The sequence below is a fragment of the Natrix helvetica genome, assembly GCF_964273705.1.
Source record: "Natrix helvetica genome assembly, chromosome: 3".
Lineage (NCBI taxonomy): Eukaryota > Metazoa > Chordata > Lepidosauria > Squamata > Natricidae > Natrix > Natrix helvetica.
Genome location: NC_138549.1, coordinates 136176131 through 136200793, shown reverse-complemented (window position 1 = coordinate 136200793; position 24663 = coordinate 136176131). Strand labels below are relative to the sequence as shown.

The window sequence follows — 24663 nt, the reverse complement described above, 5'->3', positions numbered from 1 at the left end:
GCCCATCACAGAGAAGGCCCTACTCCTTGGTGTCGCCCGTTGGCATTGCCTAGTGGACGGCACCAGGAGAAGTCCCTCCCTGTGTGAGCGAATTGGCCGCAGGGATGTATGTGGGAGGATGCGATCCCGCAAGTAACTAGGTCCCGTGCCATGGAGCGCTTTAAAGATGGTAATCAGCACCTTGAAACGCACCCGAAAAACCACAGGTAGCCAGTGCAGCTCGCGCAGGAGGTGTTACGTGGGAGTACCTCGTACTCCCCATCACAGCCCGCGCGGCTGCGTTCTGAACTGCAGTCTCCGGGCGCGTCCCAAGGGCAGCCCCATGTAGAGAGCGTTGCAGTAATCCAGGCGGGACGTCACCAGCGCATGAGTGACCGTGCGTAGGGCATCCCGGTCCAGTAGGGGGCGCAATTGGCGCACCAGGCGAACCTGGTGGAACGCCCCCCTCGCTACGGTTGCCACATGGTCATCCATTGACAGCCGGGCATCAAGGAGGACGCCCAAATTGCGCGCCCGTTTCACAGGGGGCAATTGTTCGCCCCCTATGGCCAGCGATGGAATCAGCTGGCTGAACCGAGGTGCCGGTAGCCACAGCCACTCGGTCTTGGAGGGGTTGAGTTTAAGTCTGTTGTCCCCCATCCAGACCCCGACGGCTTCCAAGCACCGGGACATCACTTCGACAGCCTCGTTGGGGTGGTTTGGGGTTGAAATATACAGCTGAGTATCATCAGCGTAGAGGTGATACTCAACCCCAAAACCACGGATGATCTCACCCAGCGGCTTCACATATGTGTTGAACAGGAGAGGCGAGAGGACCGACCCCTGTGGCACTCCACAAGTGAGTGGCCTCGAGGTCGACCTCTGTCCCCCTGTCAACACACATTGCCTCCGGTCGGAGAGGTTCATTCTTAAGTACAAGTCTTTGGTCTTTGTAATAAACTTACTTCACTTGACTCAGCCAGTTACTATTCATTATTCATACCTTCAGCTGTATCTCTAATTTTCTCTGCTCTGCTACTACTATACAGCTTAATACCTCTTTGTGTGTGTGTGTGTGTGTGTGTGTGTGTAGTGTTATAACTAGAATTATAAATATGTGAAAGTTTGATCTTAATTGCTCTGCTTGAACTTCTTAGCAATATAATTATGTATAACACCTTCATTAGAACAAAAATTTTATCCAATTTTTAAAATGTTAGTGTTATATTAATTCGGTTTGTTTCTTGGATTGTTTCTAATTTTCTTTTAAGTTTTGTAATATGTGTTTTTTAATGCTGTACGCCGCCCTGAGTCCTTTGGGAGAAGGGCGGCATATAAATCCAATAAAACAAACAAACAAACAAACAAACAAACAAACAAACAAACTACTCACATAAAAAAAACCACTGAGTGCTCTTTGACTAAATTCTCTATGTTTAGGGCAGAGCTCAAACTAATCACAAAACATCAAACACCAATCCGACTGTGATGTTTTCATATCTTTGGAACTCTTCAAGTAATTTCATGGAGGAAATCTTGTTGAAACATCCTTGAATCATATCCACAGTAGTGGCTTCAGTCCATGGATACATAACATCCATGGCGCTTTTCCTTGTTTCCATAGAAACAATGTCAATGAAAGCCCCATGTAGGGTTCTGTCACATTACATATTTGCTGTTGTATATTATCCATATCCCCTCTGCGAGCCTTGATACTAATACGTGCTGCTTGTCCTCTGAATAAGGCAAAAAAGCAAACAAAATACACTCTTGTGGGGAAAGATAAAGTTGGCAAAATCACACAGTCTTACTCAAGTGACTATTTCCTTTGTAAACATAAGTAAAGGAAGAAGGCAAAATACCAATTATTGTAATCTAGGAAGACCTGGGATAACTATCATTTATAATCAGGGTTTTTAATAACAAAACTACTTGAAAAGTCAAGGTCAGCCTATTTTAATACAAAATAGGACTCATTACCTTTGAAATAATTAATATAGCTCTTCTGAATTGAGCAAAAACAAATCTGCAGATAATTCATGTAAATAACATTGCAATTTGAAGTTTCAGTGAGAAGAAATTCATAGGTAGTTACTGAATCATATTCATATTCTGTTCATATTCTTGATGGTAGAAACCTACAGTACGACAAAAAGGTTATCTTTGGAATAGTTAATTCATCTATTAAACACATTTTCTCCAAACACAAGACTATAACAAAAGTAGATGAATTCCTGTCAAAAATGAGCTTGTACAAAACTCTTTTAATAAAGCATTTTTTTTAAGCCTCAAAAAAAAAATGAGCTTGAATCATGATATATTCCCCAATGAAATTTTTGTAGCTACTGTAAATAGCTAAGGCAGGGGGATCAAATATCTTCTAATAGACCACTGATTCACACAAAATTTATAAATAATGAAGTGTCCCAAGCCACAATACAATTACAAAGAAAATGCACATGCAGCAAAGCCATAGATGGAATAATTTAAAAGAAACTCCATAGAGTTCCTTTAATTAGAGCTTTTCCTTATTAATAAGTATGCTTAACGGTAAACATGCATTTTATATATTTCTATTATTTCAGCATACTATTCAATCCTTAATAATGTAATAATAATCCATGTATCTTTTTAAAAATGGATTTATTTAATGGGTGCTACTTCCACAGTTTTATTGATGCATTATTAATAAAAACAATACATTTCTTTGTGAGTAGTGCACTTCATTGCCCACTAGCACTGTGAGGGAAAACTTTTCACTCCCATTTAGCTGTAGTTGCATGAAGAAATTTCACAATTTAATTTATATTCCAATCCTCTGGTATCGTCTTGCAAAGGCATGCAGAAATAAAAATTAAATGAAAAAAATTAAAATGAGGCATACTTTCTTCAACTGGGAACTTCAAAAGAATTCCTTTAAAGCTGGTTGAACTTGCTGTTTCTCACATACAGCTTTTTCTTTCAACCTGTATTTTACCTGACAAATTACAGTATATGAAAAAAAAAATCAATCATTAATTAACTGCCCCATGGGTATTAACCCTTGTCAGCATAATGGCAGTTAAAAATCATTCTTTGGGTCTAACTAACAAGCAATGGTATAAAGGTAGCTGATGAAATAAACAAACAAACCTGGACACAAAAGTATGTTGATACTTTCAGTTAAGAGTCATTTGTGATAAGATCTTTGTAATGATTGGTTTCCTCTTGAACAAACAAATATTTGTGAAACTGATAGAATGAAGAAAACACAATAGAAAAAGCCTCTGGCTCTTGGATATAATTTGACTAATTCAAATTGCGGTTGGGCAGGATGTGATGAGCATTAACTGCAAATAAAAGCTTGTTTGTTTTATTTAAAGGAATAAAAAAAATCTCCCTAATTTTGGATTTCTGAACAAACAGGAATTCTTATTAACGTAAAATGAATGCATTTAATAGCTCTATTGCGTTCAGTTAAATAAATGTAATTGGGTTTAGAAGCACTGAGATGGCTGCCAAACCAGCTTATTTAATTTTAAGATGGTTATTTTTTATGTGTGGGGTAGTCTGATCAATTTTCATATGCTTTTAATCAATGCTAAAATTTATTACTTAAGATCATTAAAAAAATCTGATTTCCCTGTACAGCAGTTCCAGAGTTTGAAATGGTGTGAACATTGATTTGTTTCTTTCTTTCTTTTTTTTACTGAATAAAGTCATCTTGTCCAAATTACTACTTTGGGGGGAGGGTTTGTGCTGAGAAATGACAGATACAAAAAAAATCCTGGGTTCCTTCTTCACTGTATTTTTTCTAATGACAAGTTCCAAAAAAGGCAGTCTTATCTTGATTTCTCTTTATGGCTACTGAATTGAGATAATGAATTTACTAATCTAATAAGAACGTGAATGTTGAAAGATTCTGCCTAATGAAGAAACAAATATTAACTTCAAGTCCAAGTCAAACTGCAAGGGTATTAGCAGGTAAAGTACTAGCAGATGATAGGGACAGAACTTAGACCAGCTGGAGTGCCTACCATAAATACAATGTGCTTTGAATACATAGCTTTGAATAATTTTCCTTGATAAACCAATGAACAAGTACAATGTTTTTTACTCATTTGTTTGAGTCCTCTTTATCTAATCTACAACTTGTATGGAGAACAGATCACATATTATGTTATGTTTATGCTGAAATATAGAGAATTCACAAACTTTTAAACACAACTCTGTCTTTAACTGATCATTTTAAAAAGTGCCCAGTTCTCTACTCTTATTAACATTAAAATCCAGAATTTTCAAGCATTGAACTCAGTTTAAAAAAAGAGACTCTGCCTACTTCTATCAATTATTTAGAATTATCTTGTTGGAAGCTAAAATGATATGGTAGAACTAATCTTTGATGGATGAATAAATCTATTTTTGTTTTTTTCATTCTGAACTGGAGGAATTTGCCTTTTTGAATTATATGGAATTTGCAATAAGAGAAGCAAACCAAATATAGGCAATTGTTAATTGAGGTAATTAAAACGGTCTAAAAAAAAGTCCCAAAAGTATTGACATTAAATTTACAACCCACTTCCTGACCTTTAATAGCAAATTAACACATTCCCAAAAACAGAACACTTCTTTAGAGTTAAATTTCAATTTATGAAAGTATATTCTGAATGAATTATCTTGTTTTCAGCTCAAATGTTTGGCTACATACTATTGCTGAAGGTTTTATGGCAATCTTAAATAATTCTGTAAAATATTTCATCTTTATTTGAATAACGGTGTTTTGGATTTATGTTTTCTAAATATACAAGTGATCCTTGCTTATCGGGAACAAAAACTCCTTCATTAAGTGAAGTGGATATTAAGTTGAAAAGCAATGTGACTATGCCACTTACCAATGGCAATGCTAACAGTGTCAGTTGCTATGATTAAACAAAGACCGCTTGGATCGTTAATCGACCATATGACCACAATTTAGAACTTCCTGTCAGCTTCCCCATTGGCACTGCTTATAGGAACCTGGCACAGAAAGTTCCTAATTGTGATGATGTGACTGCAGGAAGCTGCAACATCCTAAGTATGAGGCCTGGTTATAACTATCACTTGTTCAGTACTGTGGTAAGTTTGCATGATCACTGAACAAATGGTCATTAAACAAAGACCACCTGTATTTCTGTTATTTAGGTTTGCTTTTTCCTGAGGCATAGGCAGCAGTATCTCATGTGAAGTGGGGAGAAAGCTTCAAAAAAGTTCACAGGTCATAGCATTATCACATTTAAAGTCTACATTTGCTGTTTTCTTTAAAAAAAAATTTTGTTCTAATCAATGGATTTAGAGCCAATTTGGTATAGTAGTTAGTAGTAGTAGTACTAAGGCACAAGGCTAGAAAGCAGGAGAGTGTGAGTCCTCATCTTGCCTTAGGCATGAAGTAAGCTAGCTGACTTCATTGGGTCAGTTACTCTCTTTCAGCCCTAGGAAGAAGGCAGTGGCAAACCACTTCCAAAAATCTTGTCAAAAAAGATGTCCAAGCAGTCACCAAAAGTCAGTATTAGACGAAAAGGCACAATAAATAAATAAACCCATGGATCAGAATTATGATATTGTCCAATGAAAAAGTTTTTGGGTTTGTTCTCAGCATCATTAAGTGCCTTAACATTTATCAAGCGTACTTGGAGTGCTCAGTCCTACTGCATAAATGATTTTTCTCTTTGATCTGACAGGAGATCTGTTTACTGCCACAACTTAACAGCTTTGTTTCATCTTTCTTTCTACCTAGAGCAAATCACTAGATATTAAACATTTGTTCTTGGAAAAAGGAAACTGAATCTGTCTTAACTAATTTCAGGTTACAATGAAAGGTGAACTAAGAAAAAATATTCTTTTAATCATTAATTTAGAGAAAAGCATATGGCAATGATCCTTTGACAATCTTTTAATGCGTCTTAAAAATACACTTAACACTTGGATTCTTATTTACTGTCAAGTCACAGCTAACTATAATGATCAATATTTGTGTTTATTCTTTCAGGAAATATTTAAGAACACAGCCATTTATAGTTATTCAGTAGATAATAATTAGGCAGATAATGACTTAGTGTTACTTCGCTACTCTGTATTTTGCTACTCTTATATTTCTCAGGTTTGATAATAAGGCATGTTGGTCTGGAACATTACTAATCTTTTCTATGCAGTAGGAGGTAGGCTATATTGGAGGGTGCCTCTGATATTTTTTTTCTTTTAAATAATATACTTAAGAATACCTACACTTTGTACTGTTCCTGAACTTGAAAATAGATTATTTTAACGTAAATGCTTAGCATTTCAAGGATGCAAACATTCATGGTATAGTAACTTTATGAATGACTATTGAGAGTTCAGTGAGACTTCCATTCAAGTGTGCAATATCTAAAGTGTCAACGTAGCTGGAAGATGTCCAGTAGTGCAATTGTGCATATGATATATCATAAACTGCATTATCAGTAGCAGCCTATCAATCCATGGGAACCCTTTATCAAGTTTTCCTGTCTGTCAATCTATATAGACATGGATATAGGGAATATACACACTGTAATTAGCAGGTTAGAAGATCTATAAAATGAGAATGATAAAACAATGGGATAGCACAGGCATTTCCAAATCAATTTATCCTTTTGGAATGATTTAATTTAATTTAACATGCGTAATGTCTATTTCACATGCAGATTTATAAATGTATTCTCCACTAATCTGCACTGCTAGTAAAATTCATTAACTTATAATCAGTATAGACAGAGTCTATTTTTAAAAACTAGGAATAGCTTTATACATTTCAGCTTTATCATATTAACTTGAATATTGTTGATAACAAAATCATGAATGCTATTCTACAATAAAATCATACAAACATCAGCTATTTCATCTCAACTTATGAATCTGACATTCTGGGATTTATTACAGGCATTTTTATCCATTAGTAAGGTCTATTGAACACAATATGGGTGGGCCACTCTCATGGTTTTTTGGAAGAGTTTTAAGACTTGACTCTGCTGTAATCTTCCCTAATCCAGATGCTAAAATTTACAGATGGCAATCATATTCCATAGACCTCTAGACAAATGACACATCTGTGGTACTAATATTGTAGCCATACAATATTAAGAGAATTTGTTTTTCTGTAATCTTAATAATATTTATTTGCTCCATATCTATGTCTGTCTGATTTATATGGCACCTATCTCACAACAAGCAATTCTAGGCAGTGTATATATTGACTGCATCTTTTCCGATAAATGTTTGCTGATTTAGTATAATATATCTCCATAAGTGGTTCATAAGAAAAAATGAAGGTGATAATGCAGTACTATGCCTGCTGCCTTGAGCTCCTACAGAAAAGTTGAATATAAATGTAACAAATAAATAAAAATTGGAAATTTTTATCTTTAAATCAATACAGCATATTGTTCCATGTATACAATGTAAAAATGTGTTAAAAAACCACCCAATTGGACTACTGCAATGCACCCTACACGAGGATACCATTGAAAAGTATGCAGCAGCAGCTGCACAAGCCATATCGGTGGTCAAAGAAGGGCACATATAACACCTTTGCTCTGTGAATTGCAGAGGGTGCCAGTTTGCATCCAGGTACAATTTATAGGTGTTAGTCATCATCTATAAACTGCATGGCATAGCACCAGGCTACCTATAGGACTAGTTTCGCCACATTACAGCGGCCTATCTCACTTGTTCAGGCAGGGAAGGTATACTGCAGATTCTGTCTGTTCAGGGGGGGGGGGTCTAGGAAGAGACCCTTCTCTACCACTGCCTGCACTTTATGGAATATCCTGGCACCAGAGGTGAGGAAAACCCTCTATCTGTTGCCCTTCCCTAAAGCAGTCAAACCTTACCTGTTGTGGCCCAGCAGAGGCCGGCTGAGCTGTTGGGGGACTCTGACAGCTCAGACCATTATGGGACTGCTCTGAAGGATGAGGAAGACTCTGGAGGGTGTTTGGAGTCAGAGCAGGAACTAGAGAAGCCTGTTGGCTACTAGGTGGCAACTGAGTCAGGGAGCAGTGAGGAGGAACAGAGGGAGGTTGTCCCTGATGTGCGTAGGCGTTGAATTGATAGGAGAAAGGAACAGCTGTGGAGAAGACGTCATAGAAGAAAGTAAGGACAGCTGGTTAAGGGTGTGGCCCCTCCCAAAGAGTTTATAGGTGGAGCGACGGGAGGGGAATCTTTGCAGGAAACAACAGCCCATATTCGAGCCTTTGCAAAAGCCTTCTGTAAGTTATATCTTGTGTTCGTGAAGATAACTTTCTAGGTTCCCAGCCAAGAGATGGCTTTACCTATGTAATTAGTTGTGGCAGACAGCCAAGCCTGGGTCTGCATATTCATTTGAATCATGGGACAGAACACTTACCTGTGTGCCTTGTATGGAGGAAACTAAGGCCAACACAACTGTGGAGTTGGCTGGCTCAATGTGACCCCGCCGGTATTAACAACTGCTAACCCCCACATCATGGAATCTTTCACCATTTAAAATTCTATGTTATTTATATAACTTTATATCTTTTTAATCTTAAATTAAGATTTTAATGTTAATTTTATTGATTGTATTCTACACCGCCCAGAGCCCCTCTGTGAGGGAGATCAGTGGTTAAGAAATATGAAATATAAATAAATGTTATTGATTAGAGATAGATTAGATAGGTAGATGGATGGAAGGATGGATGGATGGATGGATAGATAGATAGATAAATAGATGATGAACACAATTCAAAGTGCAGTGATGATGTCTCCTCAAATGGTGATGGAACATTTACAACCAAATTGCCAAGCTTGGAGTCAGAACAACAGGATGAATGGATGAATGGATGAAAAGATAGATAGCTATAAATAGAGACAGACAGACAGAAAGACAGACAGACATGTTACTGGGATCTTTTGCCAGAATAGAGTTGCTGCTGTTGATACTGTAAACAATGCAGCTGTATCAGAATACAAAGCAAACAAACATACCTCTACCTCTATGCAGGTATGTTAAACTCGTGGCCTGGATACATCACATGGTCATGCCCATCCTTGGTTTAGCGAAGGTCACGTGACAATGTGTTGATTTGTTTTTCTGAAGCTGAAGAAATTACAGTAAGGACAACCCCTTTTGGTTATTAAAAATACATGGACTGTTGCTGAAGTCACCAGGCATTAAACACAATGTCACCTATATTCAGACAGGTTGAAGTGATCTTTGTAAATTTTGTTTTTAGGCAAGATTAGACTTAAATAAAAAAGGACACAATTCAAAACATCAAATCTCATACCTATATGGTTAGTGTCCTCAGTGCTAACAGAACAGCCATAAACATGCTTACTACAGAGGCAACTTACTCCATAAGTTTTGGTCTACAGAAATAAAATTTGGGATCGTTGTTCCTGGTTTTTTTTTTTTTAAACGTGGATTTTGTATGCAGGCAGGCCACAATGCCTGCAAATTAAACCAAGAGTTTTCCCTCAATGCTTTATCTTTTTTGCAGCAGCGAAGAGCAACGCACCTTAATTTGAAGGAAACTCTTTGCCAAGTTGTAAAGGTCAAGGAGTGGCAGTTTATTCTGAGTCAGGATATTCCCCGGGACCTGTTTTTGAGGGCTAAAGGTGATTCTGAGAAAACCACAAAACGCTGTGTAAGCGTTGAGTCGGAGGTCAGCATGGGTCCTGTTTAAAGTCATTTGGAAGGATATTTGCCCTTGGGTGCCGCCGAGAGTGACACGGGGAAATAATGTAGGGAGACTCCCCCCCCCCCTTTTTAGGCAGCTTGGCTCTCTGCTTCTGACCAAACAAACGCTCTCCAAATCCTCTCGCCCCCAGAGCTACGTGCGGAAAGCGTCGTCTTCCTTGGCCTCTTGAAAAGCTCGTTTCCCGCGTCTCCTCCGAGGCGCCTCTCTCCAATGGGAGCCGAACCCTCTGCGGAAAGAGGGGGGCAAGGAGAAGCGTCTGCTCCCGTCACCCTCTCAGCCTCCGGGGCCAACGAAGTCCGCCCTGCCACGGCTGAGCTCCGCCCTCTTCAGCCCGTTATAGTACGTGAGGGGGCGGGAGCGCCGGGCAGTCCAGGGCTGGTGACCGCTTGGGGGGAAAGAAGCGCCGCGTGTCTGGGTCGCTGCGTGCAACAGGTATGGCTTGGCTTGGCTTGGCTGGCTTAGCCGGCCAAGCGGACTGACCGGTCTACAGGGAGAGAATAGAGTCTCCCATATTCTCCTAGTAGATTCCCTGGAGGCGCCTACTCAGTTCCACGTGGCGGCAGAAGACCAGAGGGAAGCCCCCAAAGGCGGTGGGGTGTTCTCCTAGGAGAGACTTGGGAGCCCCTTTTTGGCTCTTCCCCGACTGTAGAACAATGAAGAGAGATGGAGGATGATGGAGAAATGAGGGGAAAGGGTCGAAAAGGGAGGGGGATGCCGGCAAGGAGCGTGGGTGGCCGGTTTGCCCCCCCCCCCCACTCTCCGCCGTTTAAATAAATAAATAAGCCGTTTTCCCAGCGGTTTACTAATAAGGTCAGGCAACACGGAGGCCCGGGATGGGCGGCCATCGTGCCACGAGGAGGCCCTTTGGACGCCTTCCTTTAAGGATGATCGTGAGATGCTTTTTAAATGGCCGGGTATTTGGGTTTGGGCCGTTCGGTAACTAATAATGATCCTCATCGTGATAATGGGGGGGGGGGGCGCTGGGGAAGATCGGATCCGTTCTTCTGTTTTTAAATGCAGTCCATGTTGGAGGCGGAGGAAGGAAGGGGGGCATGCAAAGTAGGGTTTGGATTTATGGGGTGAACTCATTTCAAAAAGCTTCGGTTGCATGTGGGGTTCGTCCGTACACGAACCTTGTGGCTTTGCAAGCCGCTTAAGTTACAGACTCCGCAATTTCCTTGCTTGCGCGTGTGCCTCTTAGTATTTAAATAATTCATTTCTCTTATAAAGGTGCCGGATGGTTTGTCAGTTTTTCTTTATACTGGAATTGTTTTGTGTTCGTGTATTGTTCTGAAGTATGGTAGGATCCCATTCTTCCAATGCATCCCTTAGAGGTTTTATGGATAATGCAGACATCCTACTTAAAGTGATTGCAGAAATTTGCTAAATGAGCTGCTGTCATCTTACTAACATTAAGGTAATAGGAGACAATAAATGGAAGTAATGTATCCATCCGGCTGATGAGCCCCGTGTGTGTGTGAAGCGCACTGAAGTCTAGCCAGTGTTTGCATAGTGTGGAATGTTAGAGGTATAATGGTACTTGCATCGGGTGAATGAAATTCTTAATAGGTACCAGAAAAGTTCACAAAATTTGGTACAAACAAACATTGCTTTTTAAATTCATTCTAATTTTGAAAAAACAAAAACAAAATTTATGGCAGTAAATCTATGTCTTTTTCTTGGGGGAGGAAATAAGTATTACAAAATGGATGGGCAGAAAAGAACTCTTACTGTTTACTGTGTCTTTTTTTTTTTTAACAACAAGCTTTAAAGGATGCTGATATACAAGATGCTGAAACGAACTTAAGTATAGAAATAATTATACTCTTATTTTCTTTAATCCCAAATATGCTCTTTAGTTAAAACTCTGAATAAATAAGGTTTCATTCTAAGCTTCCTGTTTTTTTTTTTCAAATGAAGACTTTCAGTTACAGTTTTGAGTACATTGCAACAAACTAATATTTGAATTGCAAGCACTGAAATAGATATCCAAAATAGATATGCAGATGATTTGCTTGATCAGGAGTCTGTGTAAGCCTCATTTCTATATAATGAAACTACTATGTATTTCTACTATTTCCATGTTACTATTTTCTGAATTGTTTTTAGCAAGGTATAAAAATGATAAATTTGCAATGATATGGGGATTTTCATCTTTTAATATTAGATTGGATTTCCAATTCTATCATTACTCAGAAAAAGAAAACAAAGTTTCGGTTAATGCAGGTGTGCACTTTTGTGCTATGCTGATTATCTAACGACTCTGTTTATTTTTAGAACCATCACTTATCATGTGTGACTTTGTTGTGGCTACTGTTGAGTTGAAACTCTTCTATAAAAATAACTGATCAGTAGAATGAATTATGAAGTCACTGGAAAAAAGTTGCTGGGATTACAATGAATAAAATTTGCTTTGGGTCAGTGTTAAATTTGGGATACTCATTAGAGTAATAGTCATTGTAGACTATATTTTGGGCAAAGATCTTGTATTTACATCTTCAGTACTTATTTTAAAAATTATACAAATGTGATAGTGTATTTTGCATTCATGTAATATGTTTACTTATAAGTTTTTTTTTCTTTCAGCAGATCTTGACTAGATTTTTCTTCTATAATAATGGTGGAGGATTTAATTGGAAGTAAACTACATAGTAGCATGACAAAATTGAATACTTATTTTCCCAAAAATAAGACAATGGTCTTATTTTCTTTTGACCCCCAAAATAAGTGCTTGTCCTTATTTTTGGGGAGGTCTTATTATTTTTGAGGTGCAGGAGGAGGCCAGTATGGTTACCTCATGGCTACTGCTGGTTGAAATATTTTTGGGGAGGGCTTATTTTAGCACATGGGCTCAAAAGCCTGATTGGGCTTATTATCTGGGGATGTCTTATTTTTGGGAAAACAGGGTATTGTAAAATAAATTTCCTTATGTGGAGGCTTATATTTGGAAATTTGCTGGTTCAACAAAATAACTAGGTATTGTAAATCGTCATTGACTTTAGCCACTTTAAGAAATGTATTTTTGAATGCTTTCTGTGCACTTTCTATGATCAAGAACATGTTGGAAGATATGAGGAGTTGCAATGCCATTTCTAGTTGATCAGGAAGGAAATAAAGTTTTCAAATATGAAAACACTGAAGTATTAAAATTGCACAATGCTTGGGTCTGGCAATTATTACAATTTTCAGATATCTATGCTATTAGGTTACACTATTTAGTGTCATTGATCTAATATGGACAATATTTTGGGGAGGAATGATGAAACTGGTGAAGAAAAAAGAGCAGCTTTACTTAGCTTTTATAATCTTTCATCTACATTCCCAGTAATGTTTATAACTTTGTGGCTACAAATGTGCCTCTGCCAAAAAATGTTTCGGTTTTTACTTTAGCTCGAGCCCAGTCCAATACTTTTTTGCATGTTTACTTAGAAGACTTATGAAAAACTACATTTTAACAGAATTTGTTTACATATAAAGGACCAGTTGCATAGCAATCTGTAGCCAGTTTTGATTGATATTAGAAAGCTAAGTAGCCCCCCCCCCCCATCCCATTATGCTACTGCTTGGCTGGGAAACCACCAGAAAATGCAAAGCTTGTGGTCTAAATTGGGAAGTAAAAAAAACGGAAAAAGAATGGACAAACTACTTATAAATTCTTAAGAAAACCAAATGGTGCATCTATGAAATCATCACATACTAATTTGCTTCAAAGAAGAGTAATACAAATATATATATCAGACTGCACTTTTACAGAGTGTATGCAAATCAGGTGTAGCTTTTAGTATTGAGGCATGCTCATCCAAGCTAACTCAAGACAGTATTGAATGTGAATTGCATGTTACTTTGGATATTTGAATCATATCCTTTAAGGATATGTATACTTGCCTGTGTATGTGAAATAGCAGGAATTCAAACAAAACTATTCATTTCTGATTTATTTGCATTATTGTTGGCAATACTTTAATACCCCAGCAATTATTTTGCAAAGCTCTTTGAAGTTTGTGGTAAAAAAGGGTGTTGACTTCAGTGTTCTTTGTCATATGACTTCTCAGCTTTTATTCCATGTTGCCCCAGGGGGAAAAAAATCACTGCATATTTTCTGTATGTGCACACTTTTAATTTCAAGAGTTACAGTTTTAGTTTTGTATTACTCCCCCCCCCAATCGTAATGCTGCATTTCTGCAGTTATACTAATTTATCAAGTATATATTAGTTGACCGACAAACAAGAATTTATGTTGCTAAATTAGAAAGTTGTTAAATTTGTTAATTTTAACGACTTTCCTTGTAACATTTGTTAAGTGAATCACTGCAATTGTTAAATCATGGTTAAGTGAATCTGACTTCCCCGTTGAAATTGCTTGTCAGAAGGTCACAAAAAATGATCACATGACACTGCACCCATCATAAATATGAACCCGTTTTCAAGCATCCGAATGGAAATTAAGTGATCATGAGGAGGGTGCAATGGTCATAAAATGGTTATAAGTCACTTTTTTTAAGTGCCGTTGTTAACTTCAAATGGTCACTAAATGAACTGTTGTAAGCCGAGGACTACCTGTAATAGTTTTGTTGTGATAGCTGTGCCTTAGCGGAAGCAAATGTTTCAAATGTTTCAATATGCCAGTGGCCCCCAACCTTTTGGGCACCAGGGATCAGTTTTATGGAGAAGGGTTTTTCCACAAACCAGAAGGGGTGTGGTTGTGTTGGCTGCCTGCATTCCATAAATGGGGCTTTGCTTGTTTCTGCAGCCCGGTTGCTGGCATGCCGTGGCCTGCTGTTAGTCCATGGACCAGGAGTTGGGGACCCCTGCTCTATGCAAAACATTGCCAGAAAACTTTAATGAGATTCATATAGTGATTAGGCATTAGTAGTAGTAGTAGTAACTAGAAAATAAGAATTTGGATCAGACTTATAAGGAAATGTTCATTGCTCTATATTAAGATGCTTCCTTTTCTGAAGAAAAAAAAAAAATCAGGAAGTGTCCTCCCAAACAGAGACAATGTGTACAGAACTTAACATGTCATAGATACATGAATATTTCATCATTTTCTTGGCTAGTATGAGTGCAAGGACTGAAAAGAGAGCGAGAGATTTAACTCTCATGCTGCTTTTTCTGGTAATATTTTTCCAAACATTACAAATACATTTGGCAATTGACATTTTGAGAATCAGTTCAAAAAGCTACTTGGGTGTTTTATAATTTGCACTATTGTAGAAGAATACTATAATATTTAGATCAGAAAGACAATTCAGGAAATGTAAGAGCTTGATTTGAATAGTTCCTTTGCAATGCCAATACATTGGAAAAGATGTTGGGACAGTGAAGAAAGAACTGAACAATCTCTTTTCCTATTCACGTCTACTTGGGTTGCTGTTGTGCTCTTATTTCTGAGCCAATGTGCAAAGAAAACACTGAATGCTTAAACTTAAGTACTTAAATGCATTGAATTCTCCATAGTGAGGGGAGGAGTATCCAGGATGGGTTGACCTTGTCCTCTCTTGATTGGACTGAATCAGATAAGCTCTTTTAGCCACGTCTTGGTCACCAGGCTCCACCCAGTTATCGACTCAGTCCATCAACGGATGGCTGTATTCATCCTGAGATCCTGAAGAAACTTAAAAGGAAAAATTTTAAATTGCTGCAAAAGCAATCAAAATTGCCTCCATGCTGCCTGATTAATCACTAGAGGCTGAGGAAACCCCCAGCTGGGGTAGAAAGCCCGCACAGCAACCACTAAGGCGGCGTGCAGCCCAGGTCATAGAGCAAGACCCAGGGCACTAAGTGAGGACTCTCACCAAAGACAGGCAAGCAAGCTTTGCAGAGGCCTCTGCAGCAAGGGCGACGGCCAAGGAGGCTCTAAGGGCGCCGGAGCGCTCCACCGCTCCCCTCAAGGGTTGAGCGATGAACTGCGGCATTTTAAAACGCCCCGGGGTACCCGCGCTGGCAACGATCACCAGAGAACAAAGTGAGAGCTGGAGAGGCTCAGAAAGAGATGCGGAAGACAGGGGGAAGCGAGAGAGAACCCCCAGTGGCAGCGGAAGCTGCGCAGCAGCCTGCAAAGGCACAAGCTGCTTCCACGTGCTCCAGCAAAGAGGAGCTTTTTGAATTTGGAGCCGTGAGCTATTTTGAAACCATGTGGTCCAAGATGGTGGCCCCCAGCAGCTCAGAGGAAGCCGGCAGGAGCCAAGCACTCAGCCCTGCAGGCAGCAATCACCGGAGGCACTGAGGAGCCCTTAAAAAGGTTAGAAACCATCTCGGAGGCATCAGCCCATGGCGGGGGAGGCAAGGCAAAGGCCAAAAAAGGAAGCATATCTCCACCAAAGGGGCTAAAGAGCAGGCTGTGGATCCAAACCCCCCAAGCTTAACTCCAAGTATGAAAGGCAGAGGCACCAATCCTTGGAGCGCATCGGCCACAAGGCCAGCAGCAGGAAGACCCCCCCCTCAGCCTGGAACCTGAGGAAATATTACCAGGTTTCTCTTCACCTGGCAGGGCTGCAGAAGGGGACCCCTCCCTCCAGTGAGGATTCCCTTCGACACCTCGGGCTTTGTCATCCTGTTTTCCGGAAACCTTGCTATCACGATTTATGCAAGCCCTATTCAATCCTTTTCTGAGTGCCTGATTAGCCGGAGAAGCTCAGACAGGGCAACGAGGCTCAGATCGGAGGTGGTACTGATTGCCCCACACTGGCCCCGAAGGCCTTGGCTTGCCGATCTCCAATCCCTCTTGGTGGACAGGCCCCGGAGGATCCCCCAGGAGAGGTTCTCCCTCAGTCAGGGGTCGCTGGAACACCCGGACCCTAAGTGGCTCCAGTTGACTGCTTGGTGCTTGAGTGGAGCATCCTGAGGGAAGATCACTTCTCCCCTAGGGTTATACAGACTATCCAGGCAGCTCACAGACCCTCCACGGAGCACATTTATGGCACTACAGGGCAGGCTTTTTCAACATGGTGCATCTCTAGGGGCCATGATCCAGTCCGTGCCACTGTTGCACAAATTCTGGACTTTCTTCAGGCGGGGCTGGACAGAGGGTTGGCTCCCAACATGATTAGGAGACAGGTCTCGGCCATTTCATCGGTACTCCTGTGCGGTAGATCTCAGACACTGACACACCATCCAATGGTCAGGCTGTTCCTCAATGGGGCCTCCAATCTTAAACCGCCCACGGTGTACAGGTACTCTCCCTGGGACTTACACAAGGTGTTGGACGCTCTGACAGGCCCTCCGTTTGAACCATTACGTACTCTCTGAAGTTCCTGACACTTAACGTGGCCTTTTTGGTGGCCATCACCTCCGCTAGGAGGATATCCGAACTGCAGGCTCTGTCTACCAGGGAAGATCTCTGCGTGTTCCACCAGGACAGGGTAGTGCTAAGGTTGGACCCCTCCTTCATACCCAAGGTGTGTTCTTGCTTCCATCACTCGCAGGAGCCGATATTGCCCAATTTCTGCCCAGACCGGTATTGCCCAATTTCTGCCCGGACACCCATTAGAGACGAAGTGGCACACCTTGGACGTGAGGAGAGCTCTGGGTATGTTACGAAATTGTTATGTTGTTTGTTGAACTGTTTTGTTGAAGTAATAAATGAAGGTTTGAAATTAAAATAAAGTCTAGAGTGCATGACACAGCGAGTTGGATGGAGTTCTTTGCCGATAACTGGGTGGAGCCTGGTGAGCAAGGCGTGGCTAAAAGAGCTTTTTGTCATCTTCATAAATTCAAATCTACACAGTGGTCAGGATGGGGACCTGCATTCTGATAATCAGGACCTGTATTCTAAAAATTCTTTATAATCCTACTCAAGATTTCTGTGCTGAATGCCTCTGTTCTAGCTGCTTCCTGTTCCTCAATCTCATCTCATGTTTCATAGCTAATTTGTTTGAGGGTTGTAAGGAATGTTTGTGAATAAGTAATAGCATAAGACTAGATCACAGAATCATATAAAGTGAGCAAGGTTCCTTGTGTTGTAAGTTATTTTGCAGTGTAAGAGTTACAAATCATTGAATTATGCTATTAAAATCCTTTTTTAAATATATTTGCCTGTTTTCCATTTTCATCCATATTATTTTATTTAAGTAAACTCATATTGTACATTGCTGACAATATTTAGGCTATATCCTACAATGAGTACGTAAGTAAGTAATTTATTTAGATGATGGTCTACTAATTTGCTAATGTCCTGAATTTGAGACAAAATATTATTTTGTGCATTTCATTTCCACAAAGAAGACTACTTTTTCTGATTGGAAACCCTTATTTCAAAGTGTCTTAAAACCAAAATGAATGACCAATTAAAAGAGGGATTTGGTAAATTCTAGGATATCCAAGAATAAATAATCCTGGAACTGACAACCTACGGTATGTCAAATAATGATGTGAACCAATGTTAAATTTGAACCATTAGAATTTTGACCTTATTGGATAGAGAAATTGCTTGTTGATTAAACATATGTTGATATTCTACTATCTTACCATCTGTAAACTAAAGGACATTTGTCTGAAAGAATAGAATGTGAATGCTGTATGCTGATTCTGCTACTTGAGAGATAAATTCTGTCAGTTCAAATTAAAACCAAGCTATGCAATCATTATAGATAAGTAGAAACAGTTTAAGAGATAGCACTGGATGATTCGGCATTTTTACCATTACACAGCAAAATAATGAGTTTTGACACTCACTAACATGCATTTTTCATAGAAATGTACAAGTTTTGGTTAGACAAGCTTCAAAATAATTTTGTTTTTAAAATAAAACAAAATTCACACATAATTTTATCCCCGTGGAAATATGTACAGCTCCCACCCTCCTGGCTTTTATAAGGTCAAAACAGTCTTACTCTGAGATGTCTTGTCAGGCTGGAAATTATTAGTGCTTTTGTTAATGCTCTGTTTTAACCTTTGTATTGGAAATTCTGTTACAATACGTTAAATGTATTTTTTCAGTTACATATTTTCTATTACATCCCATGCTGTTATTATTTAAACCAGTATTTGATATGGATAAATTCCAAATGCACAATATCAGTGGCTGTATTGGTTTATTTAATATGTATGTCACCTTTACTATTTTTTACAATAAATCAAGGCAGCAAACATTCAGCTTCCTTCTCCTGTTTCCCCTACAACAGGGGTGTCCAAACTTGGGAACTTTAAGACTTGTAGACTTCAACTCCCAGAATTCCCCAGCCAGCATGGCTGGGGAATTCTGGGAGTTGAAGTCTACAAGTCTTAAAGTTCCCAAGTTTGGACACCCCTGCCCTACAACAACCACCCTGTGAGGTGAGTTGGTCTGAGAGAGAGAGTGCCATGATCACCCAGCTGACTTTCATGACTAACGTGGGGCTAGAACTCACAGTCTCTTGCTTTCTAGTCTGGTTCTTCAATCACTAAATCAGACTGACTCTCTCCTATTTTAATTAACTTTTGATATACGGTAACTTTGGACATTACAGTATTTTTGGTAGTGTGAGAGAATCAATTCATGTGACTTCAGCATTCCTTATAATGTGGCCCAAATTTAGCTTTCCCCAAACTAGATGGTCTTCAGATGAATGGATTTGGACTCAGAATTTTCAGAAAATGCAAGACTAATTGGAAATTGAAAATACAGAGAGTTGCTCATAGCTATATAAGTCCTGCCTATGTACATATTTGCTCAAATCATGAATTCTAAATTGCCTGTCCCAACCTCTGCTGTTCAGCATTATTGACAGTAATTTAGATAAAGTTGTTGAAGGGATGTTTACACATTTATTGGTTACACTAAACTGAAAGAGGTGGCTACCTGGCCAAGAGATTTAAAACTTTAGAGGCAGACTTTAATAATGTGTGCAGAAATAAATAACATAGAATTTAACAAGAAATGTTAGTTGGGAAAAGGAAATATGTAGGATATGTATGTCAAGTTCCAGCGTCGGTCAAGGACACAAACAGAGAAGCAAGGTGGTATTGAAAATGCTTTATCTGTATTGTTTGTAAAACTTGCGATAACCAGCACCAGATGACAAATAACACAAATGCAAATATGCAAAGTCAGTTCTAACCTGGTTATATATACTCTCAATCCCACCCACATCTACCCATACACCACATCCCCTCCCTGTCCCCCAGTGATGACACCACCTACCCCCACCCAAAGGGATCAGCAACCCACAGATTGACCGGAAAGAACAGCCAACCCACTCACAGATGGCAGAGGATGGTAGAGGAGAGAGGCCATCCAGGCAAGACACGCCAACCAGAGAAGGGGCAGAATACATCCAGGCAATTGTCAGCAGGCCTGAAGTGCTACAGGGTGGTGCTCTGCCGACAGGCGCAGAAGGAGCCAGCAACGGAGCGCCTCAACCCACGCTGCTGCAGGCACCAAAAGCCGTGGCCTTGCTTCGAATATCCAGAGACCGAAAACGCATGCAAGACGAGCAGGGGAGAACGGGAGCCATAGGGAAGCTGACTGCTGGGTTGCTGGGGTAAGTATGAAATCAGATGCACTGCTGAACCCGTCCTCTGCGTGAATGGCAGCCCAAGGGCTGACGTGCTGTTCTCGACCACTGGGATGGAACCTGGAAGACAAGGCACACTATTAGAGATATCCCTCCCCGGTTTGCCTGGATGTCTGTGGTGAAACCGGGCGAGCAGGCGAAGTGCACATACATCTGAGGACCTCATCCAGGAGGCCTCTGAGAGGGGGTATCTCTTCCACAGAACCAGGTACTATGTTCGGCCTCGATGTTGACGGGAATCAAGGATTTGTGAGATCTCATAATGTCGCTCCCCACTAACCTGAATCAATTCAGGTATCTGGCTGGGATCACCACGTAAGGCCGTCATATGTGCTGGTCTAAGAAGGCTACTGTGAAACCCTGGATGAGTCTTCCCTAAGATAAGGGGAAGCTTGAGTAACTGAATTAATCACTTGCACAATCATCATCACTGGAACCGGCAAGTGCAGAGGGAGCCAGCAACAGAGCGCCAAAACCCATGCTGCTGCAAGAACCAAAAGCCCTGGCACCACTCCGAATATCCAGAGGCCAAAAAACGCATGCAAGACGAGCAGGGGAGAGGGGGACCCATAGGGCACCCGACTGCTGGGGTGCTGGGGTAAGCATGAAATCAGATGGGCTGCTGAACCCATCCTCTGCGTGAATGGCAGCCCAAGGGCTGACACGATGAAGAGAAAATCCTGGTAGAGAGAAGCTTATTTTTTTGTTTGTTTCATTTTTTTTATAAAAATGTTGGCATTTATTCTTAGTAAGAATTTTATTTAAGTACTTAAATAAAAAGTATTACTTAATTTCCAGCTTTTTTCCCCAACTGAACCCGTTATCAAAAGTCTTGAATGTTTTTTTTTTTTAAGTATTTAATAGAAAGCAAGGCGACACAGTTCCATTTGGAAAGTGCACATCGACTGATAAAATATATTTAAACAATTCCGATCTTTGGTATAAACTAATTTTGGGTAGCATAAATTGGTAATTGAGTTTGTAGTTTGTTAATAGAAAAAGACCTGTTTTACAATAGGAAGGTAAATTTGTTACTAAACATGTGTTTTAATTATAGTTTGCAGTAGGTCTGATACTGCTGAATTGATATATTGTAAACATTTAGTGTAATGTCATAGTGCAATTCCTACCATTAAGCTATCTACCCAATTTGGACATTAAACTGACTCCATTGGATTTTATAGCTTGAGATAAAATAAAATGGGCCTATTTATATCCTAAAATCCTTTGTAAGGAATAAAAAAACAGACGTCTTCTAACACAAATTTTTTGTAACTGTTGGACTGCTGAAATGGAATAAAGATAAAGGATTTAAGCTTGTTGATTTATTCTCATTCATTTATGCAACACTTCTCTCAGAGGATCTAGTAACAATGTATGACACAATCAAAATATACTAGTATTGCATAGGAAATACCAATCAATTAAAGAGAACATGCTGCTCACAAAACATAACTTTCCCCCTCTTATAACATATAATAAATGAATAAATTGATTAGTATTTGTCACGTCCTCATAACAAATGCGAAATGTAAATGGGCCCTGACTTTGTAGTAAAACATGAGGAGGGATTTAGGACAATAAAATTCCTTTTTATTTAGTTTAGTTGTAACCTAGGTACAGATACTCCAGCTATTTTACCCAGAAATGAGAAATTGCACATATTTGTAACATACTGGGATTTTTCCTAATCATCAGAGATACAATAGAAAAAAGGAGGTCAAGATTTCTCCTGTCTCTTCTCTTCCTTCAGTGTTCAGTGAAACAATCTCAACTTAATGAGTCAGTGTTCTCAGGGATGCTTTTTTGTATGAAACTAGCCAGAAGTGGGCAGGTGACATCAAAGTAAGTTTACTTGAAAAATCACCATGAACAGTGGGAAAAGGAAGCTATTCCAATGTGAAAGATTGTGAGGAGGCCAAGAAAGAAATACAAGGAGCTCTTAGATATAAACAATATCTGCTGCTTTGCCTCAGTCAATACCCCTCTGAGGATTTAATATTGGCGACAAAGATGGGATTGACTGAGGCAGGACAGCAGTTTAAACCAACTGTTTATTTCCAACTGACAAAAACTTCAGAACCAAGGCAAAAACGACAGTTCCCCGCTTGACAGCCATTTATATGCATGCTGTCAAGCGGGGCAGCCAATCAACGGCCAACTAATGTCCCGCCCTTGCCAGCGCCACACCCACTTGGCTGGAGTGTGCGTGGCCATGTCCTCGGGCCACGGACATAACAAATTCCAGTCATGGGTTCCATCTCAACAGGTTTCAGTAAGAGTGACAATATCACACCTACCCTCATGTATGAGGACTTCAAGTTCTCTCTCTTTGTTTCCTGTACTTTGAGCATTTAGATTATAGGTATCTGAGCCCTTAATGGCTGATCTTATTTGTTACGTTTCCTATTTGGTATCTGAATGCCCTTTCCTTTTTACCACTTCCTTCCTTGTCAGATTTGTTTTTTGGGAGACTGCTTTGGGATTGATTCTAGAAATTCTTACAGGTTATGATGATCATAGCACTGAATTCATGCATTTAGTACCACTTCCAACCCAGGATATGCTATAGTGGTTCTACCAATAACAGACAAGTCAAAGCAAGGTCATCCAATATCTGCATAGACAGTTGGAACAGACAGTTTGGAACACACAGTGCCACTCAGGGATCATATGAGCACAGAACTTAGTCTAATGGATAGGCAGCTTATTTCCAAATCAGGTTTGGGCAAGGAGCATGGGCTTGTTCCAAGTCAGTTCTGCCTGTCAGCCATCTAGAAATTATGACTGTGACTAGCTTGGAAAACACTGTCAGAGTGTAGGTTTGCAAGACAGACAGTGTTGTAACAAATTTCCATATAAATCATTAGGGCAGTTCAAAGAGCCTTCAGAGAGAGACCACTGAAGGCTCTTTGACACAGGAGGAAAAGCAGCTATCCACTAAAATGCATACATTTTAGTTCCTCACCACAACTGCAAACTGCTTAAGTCACCAGTTTCTGCTCCAGCTGTAGTGCTTCACACATTTAGTGATTTTCTTAGACTTTAACAGGCAAGTAAAGTCCTTTTTTTCTAATTTCAAGACAGCTATAGCAATGAGGAGCAATTCCTTTTGACGCTGGTTGAAAGGAATGCTCTTTTTTGCAGCCACATTTTCTAACACTATCCAAGGTCATAATACAATACAATACAATAGTAGAGTTGGAAGGGACCTTGGAGGTCTTCTAGTCCAACCCCCTGCCTAGGCAGGAAACCCTATACCGTTTCAGACAAATAGCTATCCAACATCTTCTTAAAGACTTCCAGTGTTGGGGCATTCACAACTTCTGGAGGCAAGCTGTTCCACTGATTAATTGTTCTCACTGTCAGGAAATTTCTCCTCAGTTCTAAGTTGCTTCTCTCCTTGATTAGTTTCCACCCATTGCTTCTTGTTCTACCCTCAGGTGCTTTGGAGAATAGTTTGACTCCCTCTTCTTTGTGGCAACCTCTGAGATATTGGAATAATGCTATCATGTCTCCCCTAGTCCTTCTTTCTCTTAAGCTAAACATACCCAGTTCCTGCAACCGTTCTTCATATGTTTTAGTCTCCAGTCCCCTAATCATCTTTGTTGCTCTTCTCTGCACTCTTTCTAGAGTCTCCACATCTTTTTTACATCGTGGCGACCAGAACTGAATGCAAGACAAGCTGCTCAACACACAGGTAATTCAAATTATGCATTCTGTGAAGGTGACACCCGTGGCATTTTCCAAAACATCCTGTCTTAGAATATCATGCTATTTTCATAGTTATCATAGCTATATTAGCAACCTTATAGTTGTTAAGTGAGTTTTGCCCCATTTTACAGCTTTTCTTGGCACAGTTGTTAAATGAATCACTTCTGTTGTTCAGGTAATAACACAGTTGTTAGGTGACTCTGCTTTGCCCATTGATGTTGCTTGTCACAAGGTTGCAGAAGGTGATCACATGACCCGGGTACCCGACAACCATCATAAGCATGAATCAATTGCCAAGCATCTGAATTTTGATCACATGACCATGGGGATGCTGCAATGGTCATAAGTCTGAAAAACGATCATAAGTTACTTTTTTTACTGCCATTGTAACTAAACAGTCACTAAATGAATTGTACGTTGAGGACTACCTGTAGAGCAATTCCAGTGCATGGATCTTCCAGGTTCAATATCAGAGACCATTTTGCCACCATCTGGCATGACTTGACATCTCTTTGAACGGACAGCAGGTAGTCTACCACGTCAGGTTATGACGTGAATTGGGACCAGAATTTCCATCACCAAGCCGAGCATTTATGAAGCATAATATCGCATGACTGCATTGCTTAGCAACAGAAATCTCAGCAGTCTCAAGTCATTAAGATAGCATGTCATGTGACTGCTATGTGGGAAGAGCTGGGAGTCCCAAGTAAACAGGGCTGTAGGTGAGAGATGGGTCCTATAGATAGGTATTGGGCAAGCAGGCAGAAAAGCAGTGGGGGGTAATT

General features: G+C 40.0%; 1 protein-coding gene and 1 long non-coding RNA gene across 6 annotated transcripts in view; one reads left to right on the top strand and one right to left on the bottom strand.

Annotated features, from left to right (window-relative positions):
- Window positions 1-907: 907 nt before the first annotated feature.
- Window positions 908-9714, bottom strand: LOC309389298. 2 transcript variants are annotated; one of them, XR_014174926.1, is made up of 4 exons: window positions 9486-9714; window positions 7842-8074; window positions 2864-2956; window positions 908-2117 (listed from the first exon to the last, which is right to left on the bottom strand). It is a non-coding gene; the product is annotated as an uncharacterized lncRNA (long non-coding RNA). The 2 variants fall into 2 exon arrangements; XR_014174927.1 differs by lacking the exon at window positions 7842-8074.
- A 174-nt stretch (window positions 9715-9888) lies between these two features.
- Window positions 9889-24663, top strand: part of SLC16A1 (solute carrier family 16 member 1) — a 54288-nt gene continuing 39513 nt past the window's right edge. Inside the window, exon 1 of one of the 4 annotated variants that reach the window (XM_081947487.1) lies at window positions 9889-10007. The gene's annotated coding sequence lies outside the window, so the exon portion shown is untranslated. Of the gene's footprint in view, window positions 10101-17117; window positions 17200-23799; window positions 23865-24663 lie in introns of those variants that run through there. The other 3 variants (XM_081947484.1, XM_081947486.1, XM_081947485.1) reach the window with 3 other exon arrangements.